Below are 14540 nucleotides of genomic sequence, written 5' to 3'. Positions count from 1 at the left end.
AAATCATCCAAAGTTCCACTGTCAGGCAAGAAAGAAGCAAAACTCAAGTCCACTTTGGTCAGGCTGGTTTCCAGAAACATGGTTGCTAGATAATAAATTATCTCACCCTCAGTGAGGCCCGGCAGCCTGGGTCTACACAGGAAAACAAAGGTAGATAAACGCAGGAATTCACAGCCCTATAAAAAATGAATTAAGATAAAAGGCATACCCTTACTACTTAATGAGGGAGGTTTATGAACACAAATGCATGACAATGACTCAGAGGAGCATAATTATCTTATCATAAGTTAAAGGTAATCGATTTTCATTTCTAAGTAAATACCGTCTTTCCTCAGTCCTAACACACCTACTCTTTTCACATTTCCGAAGTTTGGGTACAATTCACCCTCCCACAGACATGCACACTGACTTGTGTCTGTTTTCCTCCCCAGTCAAGGCTGGTATTGGATTAAGAATGTGTCTTACAATAGAGGTCGCTAGGACTGAGTTCTCTTCTTCCTACCTCACCTCTGTCCTAGGTAAGCAGCCTTCCCTTGCCTGATTTCCTCTCCCTCTAAGCCAGAAGACAGCCATGGCTCCCTTGTTAGCAACTGAGAGGTAAGCACCCTCTCTCTTTGCGGTGGGTCTCACAAGAAACATTAAGTGATTGCCCCATACCCTGACCCCCGGCACAGCAGTGGGAGTGGTTGGCCAAGCCCAGACCCACACAGCTGAAGCTGGAGAAGTCAGTGGAGAGTGTGTCTCTGTGCGCCTGGGACAGGTGAGTTCGACAGGAACAGCCTCACTCCAGGCAACGTACAACTCCAAGGCAGAGCCAGGAGCAAACCCAAGGCTCTGGTTCCCAGAATGAGTGTGTCTCGCCACGCTGTCTCCAGTGTTTGGTGTCGATGTGGGACGGACAGGCATCAAGGGGCCCCTAGGGCCTCCTCTCTCCTGGAGTTTTAAATATAGAAATAAAACGTAAAAGCAAGGGAGCAGGCAAAGGAATTAGCCTGTCCAGAGCCAGAGTGCTGGGTGCTCCCTCCCTTTCCAAGAGGGGTACAGCCCCTCCTCAGCCATTTTAGCCTGGTCTTGGAGACCTGCAGGTACTAAGGCTGAGTGAGGACCCCTCTCACACCACCTGAAGCAGGCTTAGCATCCAGGATTTGGGGGGTGAAGGTCTACCTATATCACACAGGTAGTGAGCTGGCCTATCTTGTTAGGGTCTGAAAAGCCATATTCTCTAACCATTTGTGTATTTATTTATTTTGAGACAGGGTCTCACTATGTAGTTGAGACTGACCTGGAACTCACTATATAGCCCAGGCTGGTCTCAAACTCACAGCGATCCTCCTGCCTCAGTCTCCCGAGTGCTGGGATTACAGGCGTGCGCCACCACCCCTGGCTCTCTAACCTTTTAAATAGCAAATGGCAAAAACAGGGGATTTAGCTCAGTAGTTTTGCTGCCTGCCTCGTAAGCACAAGGTCTCAAGTTCAATCCCCAGTACCAAAATAAAATAAAAAATAAACAAATAGCAAATGGCAGACCTCAAACTAGAAAGTTACAACATTAGTTTATGGCTCTTAACCAAACTCTGGCCTAAAGTTCCGTGCCCCAAGCCCTGGGTGCAGAACTAGGATATGGAGCCAGACGGCCAACCTGAGACGTGCAGAAAGTGAGAGGGTAGGAAAGGGAGAGGAGTGGACAAAACCCCCACAGTCTCATCAAAGTACACAGCTGGGAGCACTCAAATGAAGCAAGAGCCACAGTTCCTGAGGAGTACTCAACAGCACACGGCTCCATGGGCAGTGGGGGCCTGAACACATGATCCCAGCTCTGCCAGCCACAAGCTATCCAACCTTGGGCCACGACTTAACCTACCTGTAAAATGGGAGGACCACACAGCACTTGCCTTCTAGGGTAGAGGAACACCTGGAAGAGTGCCGAGCACATGGCTAATTCCATAGTATTGTTCACTCCTGCCCATACATTATCATCTCGTAGAATCTTCCTAACAAGCCTGGGAAGAAATGATTATTTCGCAGATGAAAAACCTGAGGCTCAAGTCACACTGCTGGTTTGTCATAGGGCTGGGGTTTATAGAATCCCTGTTCTTTCTACCTTCACACTCCCCTGTACCAGGTTCCCTCCTTGGAGGATAGGGAAAAAAAGGACAACCTGGTGGGGGGGGTGAATGATGCAGAAAGGAAATGGGCAAAACGACAGGGTAGTCTCTGAGCCTCAAGACAAATCCTGCTGCAGGACACGGCATGGGTCAACAGCCATCTGTGAGGAAGAAGAGGGGCAGGGGACAGCCCAAGGCCAGGACTCAGCACAGGCCCTGGATGACCACAGCACCCCTGTGATCCCCAGCCTGCTGAGGTTCCAGGCTTCTCCTGCTGATGTACCAAGTGAGGAAGTGGGGCCCAGAGGAGACAGAGCACAGGGCACTGGGCAACTGGGGTCCATCCCTCCCAGCACACAGCAGGGCGGGCAGACAGGCAGGAGCCCAGAGCTGCTGTAGCCACAGGCCCGGCATCTTTCTGGCCACAAGGGCTGGCAAGGGAGACTAGACAGAAGGCCGCTTCTCAGACTGCGACAGGAGTCTCCTCTGCTTGGAAATGCTCTAGCCTCGTACCATTTGACCATTCCCAGATTCAATAATTGAGGGGTGGGAAAGGGGCTTCCTGAGGCAAGCCAAGAGGGCCTTAGTAGTTTGTAGTGGAAAAAAACAAGATCACATGAAACTGGGAGATGCTGTCAATGAGACCAGAACTTGGGATCAATGCCTGGTCCCATGGTCCTTAGGACAGGCATATGAGATCCAGAATCAGGTCTTTATGGCTCTGGCTCTGGTTCTGCCCCCAGCCAGCAATGGGCACTATTCTTGAAACCTCTTTTGGGTTGTGGATTCTGTAGTTCTGAGTTATAGAGTGGCAGGCAGGTGCCTGTGCGCACGCGTGTGTGTGTGTGTGTGTGTGTGTGCATGTATATGTATCTATTCATTCCATAGCAAATATTTATCAAGTGCTTTGGCCCAGGCTCTATTTTAGGACGAGGAGATAAAGCAGTTCACAAAACAGACGAGGCCCTTCCTCTGTGTCAGTGGGGCCAACATTCCACTACAGAGGGACTTGATGTCACACAGGGACACAGCAGGTACCTGGAGTCTGGGAGGTGGGACATAGCCACTGGATACCACCAAGAGCTATAACCTTCCTGCTGCTTTGCAGGAGTATTGGACAAGTCTTGGGAAAATATTCTCTGAGCCCCACCCCACATCCTAACTCCCTGTTCCCACAGCACCCCAGGGTGCTCTTCTGGCATTCTACACTCTGCCTTGCAGTTACTGACTTTCTGGGGATCGCACCCAAGTCATCTCTGAACCCTTAGACCCCAGGAGGTTGGAGCTCCTCATAGACTCCTTCGATGAAGCCATTGATTCTGGGCTTCAGTTGCTTGGCTGTAATATGAGGTGATAACCATCTGGATGACTCCTGAGTGTCCCACAGATCAGATCAGACATACGAGATGAAAGAACCTTGGAACCAACATTCCAGCAATGATATAGTTCTTATTATCCCCCATAAAAAAAAAAGGCACCAGTTAAGTGTCTCTGGGAAAGGACTTGGCTTGAAGATGGCTGGTTTTATCTGGAGTGTGCGTGTTATTGCGCATGAAGACGTGTGTGAGTGGGGACCATGTGCCAGCCCAAAAGGCTTGCCTGACTCCAAAAAGAGCTCTGTAGTTTCAAGGAGGTTCAGGAGCATGGTCCTCCTGAGTCAGCCTAAACCAAAGGAAAAAGGAAGAAGGAGAAAGAGAAAAGGTACCCTTAAGTCCCCGTGGCTGTCAGCTGCAGCCAGCAGCTTGCCAGGCAGGACGGAAGCACTGCCCGGCCATAAATGACCACTGGCTCCAGGCTGGCCACCCGCCCTGGCTGCCCGCACGGAAGGGCTGGACTTTACCCAGCAAATCGGGAAGGAACTAGAGCCTCTGAACTTGGGACTTGGGCTCCGTCGATAAGGCCAGTGGACAAACAGAGGGCAGGGGCCAGGGCTCCCCTTTATACACACAGAAGCCTGGCTCCAGGCTGATACTGCTGAGATCTTTGCCCTTTAGTTCAAACAGGAAATCTTAAAATGGAAAATGAGCTGCGTAAGGAAGGGGTGCAGCCATCAGCTTACAGGGAAGACAGAGCAGGTTGTTGGCAAAAGAGCATTTAGTCTTCATGCAGGAGAAAATCTGAGGTGTTTGGAGGGAGGAAGAAACCCTGGGGAAGGGAGAGGGTAGCTCTCGGGCAGGGGGAGAGTATGAAACCTGGGTCTGAGCCACATCATGCAATGTACTCCGTGTGTGGCTCCTGGGGAATGACCTCACCTCGGGGGCCTCAGTTTCTCCATCAGTAAATGGGAACAGCAATTCCGTCCACCTCAGAGAGTAGGACAGGATCCAGATGAAGTCACTGCATGAAAGTGCCATGCCACTCACAAAGGACTCAGTCAACCAACCCTGCATCCTGGTGAGGTCCTCCCCAAAATGTATTTTGCAATCAAGAGGGGAAATCCAAAATAACATCTCCGACTCCCCATGCCACCCCCGTACACCCCCGTGCTAGCAGTTCAAAGAAGAGAAAATTGGGAGGGGGTAAATAATTAGAGAACCCCAGCAGTCTCCCTGGTGAGGTTTCCAAGTAATTATTCACCTGTAAATTACTCCTCTTGCCTTAATTCCATCTCCAGATCCTTCAGACAAGGGAAATTCATTTATTTACATCTCTGACTACCCTGCTTTGGTAAACATTCCAACAAGCCTGGATGGCCCATTAAGGAAAAAAAAATAATAATAAAAGAAGTGATGCAGGCAGGGGAGGGAGAATTAACTCCTGGTCATTACTGCCATTTACAGAATTATCTTCCAGGGTAATTAATGAGGAATCAAAGCCAAGGCTAACCTCATCCCGAGCCAAAAGGGAGCCCATCACAGCCAGCCAGGAACTGCAGGATGCCCCGCATGCAGATGGCCCTTGCTTCCCCGCAGGGTGGAACATTCCAGCAACCTTCCCTCAAATCCTGCAGGGCAGTGGCTGGGCTGCACTTTCCCTCTAGAGACAGCCTCCCTAAATGGTGAGTTCACCCAACTGCCCTCTAAGAATCTGCAGACCCAGACCCTTCCAGATGACTCCCCAACCCGGCCTGGCCATTTGTGGGCCTGGTACATCTCAGAGCACATTAAATAATTGTGAACAACACATAATAATGTTGTTGTTGTGAATCAATATACTGTGCACTCTAGTGTCTTAAAGTCTCTCAAATTTGCCAAACTTCAAAAGTCTCCCTAACCAGGTGATAGCCACCACCATCTTTTACCAAGAACAGAGGCATCCAAATAGTCTCTGTGTCCAATCTCTCCTCCTCTCATCTCTCAGAATCATCTTTCTAAAAGGGAAACTGAAAAAACAAAGTAAACTCCAGCTCAGACCACTGGGGAGAAAGTTGTCACTTTGACTGTGGCCCATACAGTCAGACAGCCTGGTCTTGAAGTCTCGATCGCCAGATACCATCTGCATGACCATCAGTAAGTTACTAAACTCTCCGAACTTTTGTTTCCTCATCTATACAAGGAGAACAAAAATTGTATCTCCTTCCCACTTACAGTTATATTCTGAGTTGATGAAGAAACAGCACTTAAAAGCACTAGCTACTCACAAAGCAGTGTGACTACTGTCACCATCACCATCGTGTTACGAACACACGGCTTTGTTGCCTCTCAGCCTTGATGCCACTGTCCCACCATCCCTAGTCTACCCAGGAAGTCCCTGCAGTTTCCCATATGCCCTTCTCTTTTCAGATCAGCTCCCTGCACAGACTGCTGTCTCTGCAAGAATGCCCCTCCTGGACAGCATCAGAGGTCCCAGGCATTCAGACAAAACACCAAAGAGGGAACCACAAGGGACTTGGACCTCAGAGGTGGATCACAGGTTAGGCAGAGTATGTGTGAGGTTCAGATAGGACCCCTCGGGTAGCTTTGCAAGGTTCGTATGTCCTCTAGAAAGAGCATTCCAGTTGCTTTGAAATATCCCACACTCACATGCAAAGGGAAGGTGGGTGACTTTTCCCAGTTCTATGATAAAGACACTGGGGTTCCTAGAAGGCCAGTGACTATCTATGGTTACCAATTGCTAACAGTACAGATGCAGTTTTAAGCTTCCCAAGACAGCAGAATGGGGAGAAGAAAGTTGGAGGTGGGCCTGATCTTCAACTGTGGCCAAGACCTTTCACAAATTTTCACCTTAAACTTCCTTCCAGTCTCTTCATCTGAAAAGAAGGAGTAATAACTGTTACGAGGTTATCTGGGAAGCTACACTGAGACACCTACTTCATGAGAAAACAGCCTGGCCCTAAAGGTGGAGCCACTGCATGAACTGAGGAGGCAAAGCCTCAGGGATGTTTACAGTCTTCACTCCCAGAGGTCAAGGACAAACAGTGCCTCCTTCACAGAGTCAAGGGTCAGCGAGGGCTACTACAGCGAAAAACAGAGACAAAGTGAGGGCTGTGCTGGGGCAGCCAGCAAACATGAGCAAGCCACAGAGTCGGCAGGAGGTGAAACTTCCCAGAGAGCCAGCGAGGGAAACCTGGGAGGGCCTAGGACAAGGAGGTAGAGAAAGAGACTGGGAAGGAGCCGGGGCTGAGAACACACAACCAACAGTAATACTAAGACCATCCCAACACACAGCCCCGAAATAGCAGCATCTATTTATTTAACATCTCCCTCCCCGTGTTTGCCATGAGATTCCTCTTCACAGTGCACTAAGAGAATAAATGATTTTCAGTGCCAGAAGGCAGGCAGCGGCATGGGCTCCTCAAGGGCAAGGCCACAGGTTCTGTGCTAGGCCAGAGCCTGGCCCAGGGCCCCCAAAAGAGAACACGAGTAGGGAGAGATAGAAAGGAAGAGCTAGCGCTGATATCCTATGAGTATCTTTTTTATCTTATTTCCCAAATGACTGAATAATTACCATAAGTGAATTTTTAAAAAAATGTTTGTTTTGAGTTAAACTAATCTGAATTAATACCTTCCTCCTCTACTGACCTTTCTGAGCCTCGGCTTCCTCATCTGTCAGATAAACAGAATTCTGTATTTGGACTTTTTACTGTGAGGAGTCAAAACAATGTATACCAAAATGCCACCCATGAGATTTTTACTTCACAAACCTTGTCCGCCAGTCAGTCTGTAAAGTACAACCACGTTCAGAAGCACAGGATGCATACTACGTTCTCTAACCACAAGCAATTCATCTGGAAACACATCACAAAATGATAACAGAAGGAACCTTATGGTTTTGAAAACATATGAGCATACTTCTAAAAACAAGCCAAAGATCAAATGACAATTTAAAGTAGATACTAGGACATACTTAGAACTGAATTAAAATACAACATGTCAAAATGCATTGCATACAGGTAAACCAACATTTTAGGAGGGAACACATAACTTGAAATGCTTAGATTAAAAATAAATATTGAAATATCATAAGCTAATGCAACTTAAAGAATTGGAAAATAATCACAGAAATAAATCAAAGGAAAGTAGGCATAAGAAAGCAATAAAAATGGGAGAAGAAATTGGTGACATAGAAAGCAAAGATAAAGTTTAAACAAAAAGTTCATTTTTTCTTTCTTTTTAAAAAGAAGATCTCAACCTGGGCAAGGTGGTATATGCCTATAATCCCCACACTCAGGAGGCTGAGGCAGAAGATCATGAGTTCAAGGTCAACTGGGCTATGTAACAAATTCAAGGTCAGGCTGAAGGATAAAGCAAGACCCTGTCTCAAAACAAAACTAGGGCTGGGGATTTAGCTCAGTGGTTCCGCTGCTTGCCTCACAAGCACGAAGTCCCAAGTTAGATGCCTCATACCAAAAAATTAAAATTAAAAAAACTAAACTAAACTGGACTAAACTAAACTAAGATTAGGCCAGGCGTGGTGGCACACACCTGTAATCCCAGCACTCAGGAGGCTGAGGCAGGAGGATCACTGTGAGTTCAAGACCAGCCTGGGCTACATAGTGAGTTCCAGGTCAGTCTTAACTACATAGTGAGACCCTGTCTCAAAAATAAAAAAATTTAAAAATTAAAAAAAAAACTAAACTAAGCTTAATAAATAAATACATATGGGGCCAGGAATTTAGCTCAGTCCTTCCACTGCCTGCCTCACAAACACAAGAGAGTTCAATCCCTGGTACCAAATAAATAAATAAATACATAAATAAATTAACTAAACTAAGCTAAACCAAAAATAAATAAAATAAAGACTACACAAGCGCAAGGACCAAATTCGATCCCCGGTACCAAAAAAAGACAAGATCTCAGCTGTAATCCTGTAATCCCAGTACTCAGGAAATTGAGGCAGGAGGATCAGAGTTCAAGGCCACCCTGGGCTACAAAGTAAGTTCAAGGCCAGCCTGTAATACATAGCAAGACCCTATTTCAAAACAAGCAAACAATCAAACAAAATATGAAGCCAAAATAATATAAAAAAAGAAAAATCATTAGTCAATATCACACAGGAAGGCAAAGTCCCCAAACAAAACTTTAGCAAATTAAATCACCAGTTATAAAGAATGACATTATGGGCCAGGGATTTAGCTCAGTGGTGCCACTGCCTGCCTCCCAAGTGCAAAAGAAGAATGTGTGGTTTATCCAGGCAATGCCATGATAGTTTAAGGTAGATATTTATTTTTTACACTTATCATCATAACATTAAAATAGTTAAATCACAAGATTGCAGTCACACAAAAAACTTTTTTTTTTTTTTTTGGAGACAGCGTTTTGCTATGCAGCTCAGGGTATCCTTGAACTCACTATGTAGTCCAGACTGGCCTCAAACTCATGGCAATCCTCCTGCCTCAGCATCTTGAGTGCTGGGATTATAGGTGTGCACCATTATGTCCAGCAAAAAAACCAAACAAACAAACAAAAAACTTCATAAATTCAACATGATCTTAAAAAAAAAAATCTAGTAAACTAGAAAGTTTGAGGCCAGCCTGGGCTACACAGTTGAGTCCAAGTCCAGCCTGAACTACATAGCAACACCCTGTCTCAAAAAATAAAATAAAAAATAAGCCCAAGTCGCAGCACTCTCAAAGCTGAGGTAGAGGGATCACCGTAAATTCAAAATCAGCCAGGGCTACACAGTGCCAGCTTGAATTACAGAGTAAGACCCTGTCTGAAATAAATAAATAAACAAACAAACTAACAAACTAACTTGGAGGGCCATGTATTTAGCTCAGTGGTGCTGCATGTGCCTAGCAAGTGCAAGGTCCTTAGTTTGATTATGGGTATGGGAGGGTGGGGAACTTGGAGAAAATATCTACATTAACTAAGGAATGGTACTTACACTATATGGAGAACTCTTGGAAAGATAAGCAACGGAAAAGTGATGATAGTATGTTAACAAATACTTTTACAGGAAAAGTGATGATAGTATGTTAACAAATACTTTTACAAAGGAAAGAAAACCACCTATAATCCCAGCGCTTAGAAGGCTGAGGCAGGAGGATCACTGCAAATTCAAGGCCAGCCTGAACTACATAGTGAGACCCTGACTCAAAAAAAAAAAAAAAAATTTAATATAAAAGTGAAAACACAAATGGTACATAAATAAAACCACTTTTAAAAATCCTAGCCGGGAGTGGTGCCGAACGCCTATATTTCAATCCCAGCACTCGGGAGGCTGAGGCAGGAGGATTGATGTGAGTTAGAGACCAGCCTGGGCTACATAGTGAGTTCCAGGTCAGTCTGAACTACATAGTGAGACCCTGTCTCAAAAAAGCAAAAAAATGAAAGTTCTAAAACATAATCAAAATTAAGAAAATAAAAATTAAAATAAATAAGTATCATTTTTTGAGCCAGGCATGGTGGAGTACACCTATAATCCCAACACTTGGGAGGTTGAGACAGAAGGATCACCATGAGTTTGAGGCCACCATGGATTATACAGCGAGACCCTGTCTCAAACCCCCTCCCCCAAAAAAGAAAGAACGAAAAGGGAAGAAAAAAATATCATTTTTCTTCCACCAGAATGATAAATACTAAAAAGTCTAAAGATACACTGCCATGCCTCTGCCATGCAACAGGAACTTGTACACACTTGCTGGGAGAAATTCAAATTATTTGTGCAATCACTGTGGAAAACAATTTGCATTTTCTAGCATATGTAAGGATGTACCCACCCTCCGGCCTGGCATGGATGTACCCCTTAAATTAAGAACTCTTACAGAGCGAGGCAAGACATATACCTAAGACTGTTCATAAAATCACTGCTTGATATTACCAAACACGGGAAAGGACCCACAGATCTGTTCACAGGTTAAAGGTAATTCTGTAACTTTTATGGTCCTACAAAAATAAATGCTATACAACACTAAGAGTGAATGAATGAGAAAGACACTTGTCATTCTAACATGAGGCTCTGGGTTTGACCACTTGAGCCCCATGAACTTAACTGTTGCTTTCAATCTTTCTTTATGCCTTGACTCACTTGGAAAATGACCCTGCTTCGACCGTGTTCACAGCTCACCATGATCAGTAAGACACCCAGCTCGGTCTCCCGGTGCCCCAAGTGACGGCCCTAAGGTTTCTTGACTCTCCTCCTTCTCTGACCTATACTATGTTGACATTTTTACAATGTTCAAAGCACCATGCAAAATTAAACAATATATTGTTTAGTGACATCTAAATATGTACAAAACAATGAAGAAATGCCAGAAAGAAACTCGAAAGAAACACACCACAGGCATCAAGCAGATGGGTCAGATTCTGCCAGTGTGTGCAGATACCACACTGAAGGCACCGCGTGGACTTCGCTGTTTCACCAGAGCATACAGCTGAGCGGGGGGGGGGGGGGGGGGGTTGCACACTTGTCAATTCCAGCGCTTGGAAAGCTGAGGCAGGGGGATCAGGAGTTCAAGACAAGCCAGAGTGAGACCCTGTCTCAAAATTATTTTTTCTTTCTTTTCTTTTTTACTCCAACCATCTGAAAACATATGGAACGCTTCACGAATCTGAGTGTCATCCTTGCAGGGGCCGTGCTAATCTTCTCTATACTGTTCCAATCTTAGTATATGTACTCCCGAAGCAAGCACAAAAATTTATTTTCATAAAAATAAATAAAAAGCATAAGAACACTTACTCTGTTTTATGAAAAGAAGTGTTTTCAGATTCTAGAATCATAAATAAAGGCAACTGCTAGGTTATGTGGTTCAGTGGTAGAATGCATACCTAACACATGTAAGACTCTGGGTTTGATCGCCAGCACTGCAAATAATAAATCAATACATTGTATTAAATAATAATAAATATAAATACATTAAAAAACAAAAGCATAGGGCTGGGCTGGGGATTTAGCTCAGTGGTACCGCCACCTGCCTTGTAAGCACAAGGTCCTGAGTTCCATCATCAGTACCAAAAAAAGAAAAAAAAGGACTAAAAGAAAATATATTAAAGTGTTAACAGGCTATCTTCTAAAATCAAGGAAAGGAAAATACTTTGTTTAACAAGACAAATCCCACTGAGCATGTGACGCACACCTGTAATTCCAGCACTCAGGAGGCTGAGGTGGGAAGATCACAAGTTCAAGGCCAGCCTAAACTAAATAGGGAGACTTTGTCTTAAAAAAAAAAAAAAAAAAAAAAAAAAAGACAAACTCCCTAATAAAGATAAATAACCAGGCAGTTGAAAGGAGATGAAAACAAACAAACAAATAACAAAATGAAAAACCCAACCCACTAAGTATAAAAATAACTTTCCCTCGGTTTGATCTTCAAGCAGTAAGCTACAATCTCAGGAACTCTTTCTCCCCTGAGCTTTTCTGACTCCTACGCAACAAAATTAGGCCAAATGTGTCTGCTGGGTTGTATTGTTCCCTAGGCAGGTAGAAAAGAGAAACCTTTTGTGCATTTAAGGAAAAAGCACAGCAGGGCTTATTTTTAGATTTACTGTAATTCTGTCTCCTAAAAGTCTCTGCCACTGAATAAACTCAGAATGTTTGTTTTTCCTTCTTCAGGCATCGTCATTTGTTGCTGTTGTTGGTGGTGTGTGTATGTGTGTGTGCGTGTGTGCACTTGTGTGCATGGGTGTGGAAATGAGTGCAACATAGACTGTGCACGCAGACTTCCCCTCAGACTAGCATGTCCCCTGGCATATATCTCATCTGGCCCCGGCCCCTTGGTGGCTTCAGCAGTTGCTAAATTATTTCCTGGGAGGAGATCAGGAACTTGGGGCAGTGATAATAATAGTAGCAATAATAGTCAGCTGGGATTCTAGTCCCCTGGTGCACATGCAGAGACTGGGACATCAAAAGGTGAATTTTGTCAAAGACAGGAAGTGCGCTGGAACCAAAGGGCAAAGGCTGCAGCCAGCTTTCCCCGTCCTTTGCCCTGCCACCCCCAGCCCAATCCTTTATCTCCTCCATGACATCCCAAGAGCCAGTCCCAGGCCTCCCTCAGAACCCCTAAAAATCTTCTCATGGGCAATATACAAAGAGAGGAGGAAGTGGAGCGTGGGAGGGGGAGACCAGAGGGAAATCATGTTCGTCCTAGCAGCTCATGTTCCTTCAGTGCTGCCACGCGCCAGGCATCACTGGGCACTTCACACTTCGGCTCACTCAGCCCTGCTGATAACATAGTGAACTGGGGCACAACAGTGGCACATGCCTGTGATCGCAACACTCAGGAAGCTGAGGCAGGAGGATTGCCACAAGTTTGAGTTCAGCACCAGACTATGTAGTGAGTTAAAGCCAGCCTGACCTACACAGGGAGACCCTGTCTCCCAACCCTCCCCCCAAAAAAAACTGTAATGGATTAGGTGATGGGGGGAGTGTTTTTCATAAAAAGAAACCCAGCTTCAAAGCAGCTGAGTGACTTGCCCACAGTCATGTTCTTTAGGGATGCAGAGCTAAGACTTGATCCTAAGAATATGGTTTGGAGCTTGAATCTCAACTACTATCTTCCTCCTCTCTTCCTTTCCACGCACCCATCATGGGAGCATGGGTGCTGAGGTCTTGCTTGATACAGAAAAAAAGGCAGCCATGGCTCAGTTGCCCCAAACACTCAGAGGCTCTCTCCTAAAATAAAAAGCAGAACCCCTGTTAACCTCGACAGTGTCCCCAGAATGATGTCCACTTGGCACCTACCCAAGGCTCATCTGTACAGGATACACCATCCTCCCAAACCCCAGGCCCCTGCCCCTCCCAAGTTCAATGCTGCCTCCAGATAAGCTACCAGGCCACTCCTCTCCATGTCCCTAGCTCTAGAACAGCGGTGGTGAACCTTTTAGAGCTTTCAATGATAACCAAAAGCCCACTGCAGCACAAGGGCCCTTGGTTCACCACTACTGTCCTAGAATGTCTTCTCAGCCCACTGGAGCAAAGGGCACCTCCTCCTGAAACTTTCCCCAAATTCACTGCATTCCTTAGCCCATTCAATCAAGAAAGTTTTATTCAGCAGGTACCATGTGCGAGGTCCTGTGAATTAAATAATACAGGTTGAGCAGGAACCTGGCAAGTAAAGAGCTATCTGGAAGCACTAGCAGAGGGGAAGGCAATGCTAGGAAGACCAGCCTGAGGACTCAGCAGCACCTGGCAGCCTGTGGATAAACCATAGCTCCACACACCCTTGTCACAGACAGGAAACGGGCAGGGCCTTCCCTGAGACTCAGCCCCACCTGTGTGCGGAGCAGGGGACAGAACAGATGCTCAGGTCATCATAATGCGATGTAAATACCTGTAAAGCCTCTGGCACAAATTCTGTCACATAATAGGCATCCATCAAATGGCAGATTTTTTTTTTTCCTTTTGGAGAATAAAAATAATCTTGGATGTCAATGCATCGTGATTTTTGTATCAAAAGAGTTTTGGAGCCAGTGGTAAGATACTGGTCGGGCTGACCCCATGCCCCTGAGGTGCCACTTCTGCCACTTGTGTCCACTCTAGAAGCGCCACCCAAGTAGAAGCCTCCATTCCTCTTGCTTGCCACTGTATCCCTAATGCTAAGCAGTAGCTGTCAGAGAACTGAGCTGGGCATGTTTGTTACAAGAATGCCTGATGGCTTTACTTATCCACCAGCCAATGGTTTGGAAGACTGGTCCCCCAAGCAGCAGCAGCAGCAGCAGCAGCAGCAGCAGCAGCACTGGGGACCACTGGGAAATGCAAATCCTCCCGCCCCATCCCAGACCCACTGAAGAGAAACTCTGTTGTCAGGGCCCAGGAATCAGTGCTTTTCTTTCTGGGGAGTGTTTTGTTTTGTTTTGTTTTTTACCTTGTTGGAACAATGTATTTTGAAAAGGTTAAACTTCAGAAATTATTTAAAGGCAAGTAAGATTGACAGCCATTAAGAATACTATTTATAAAAATAAATGCAGGGCTGGGGCACCTGCCTCACAAGCACAAGGCCCTGAGTTCGATCCCTGGTACCGCCAAAAAAAAAAAAAAAAAAAAAAAAAAATAAAAAAAAAAAAAAAAAAAAAAAAAAAAAAAACACAGTTATTGAGGCTACTTAAAGAAGATTGG

General features: G+C 45.5%; 1 long non-coding RNA gene and 1 other non-coding gene across 4 annotated transcripts in view; both read right to left on the bottom strand.

Annotated features, from left to right (window-relative positions):
* LOC104872920 overlaps positions 1-14540 on the bottom strand; it is a 214904-nt gene that overhangs the window by 178415 nt on the left and 21949 nt on the right. The gene's annotated exons all lie outside the window — the stretch shown is intronic.
* LOC117284398 lies at positions 11014-11118 on the bottom strand. Its single transcript, XR_004515471.1, has one exon. It is a non-coding gene; the product is annotated as a U6 spliceosomal RNA (small nuclear RNA).

The sequence above is a fragment of the Fukomys damarensis genome, unplaced genomic scaffold (genome assembly GCF_012274545.1).
Source record: "Fukomys damarensis isolate Sample0158 unplaced genomic scaffold, DMR_v1.0_HiC HiC_scaffold_36, whole genome shotgun sequence".
Taxonomy (NCBI): Eukaryota; Metazoa; Chordata; class Mammalia; order Rodentia; family Bathyergidae; genus Fukomys; species Fukomys damarensis.
Note: the sequence above shows the minus strand (reverse complement) of the source record. Positions and strands in the feature narration are given on the sequence as shown.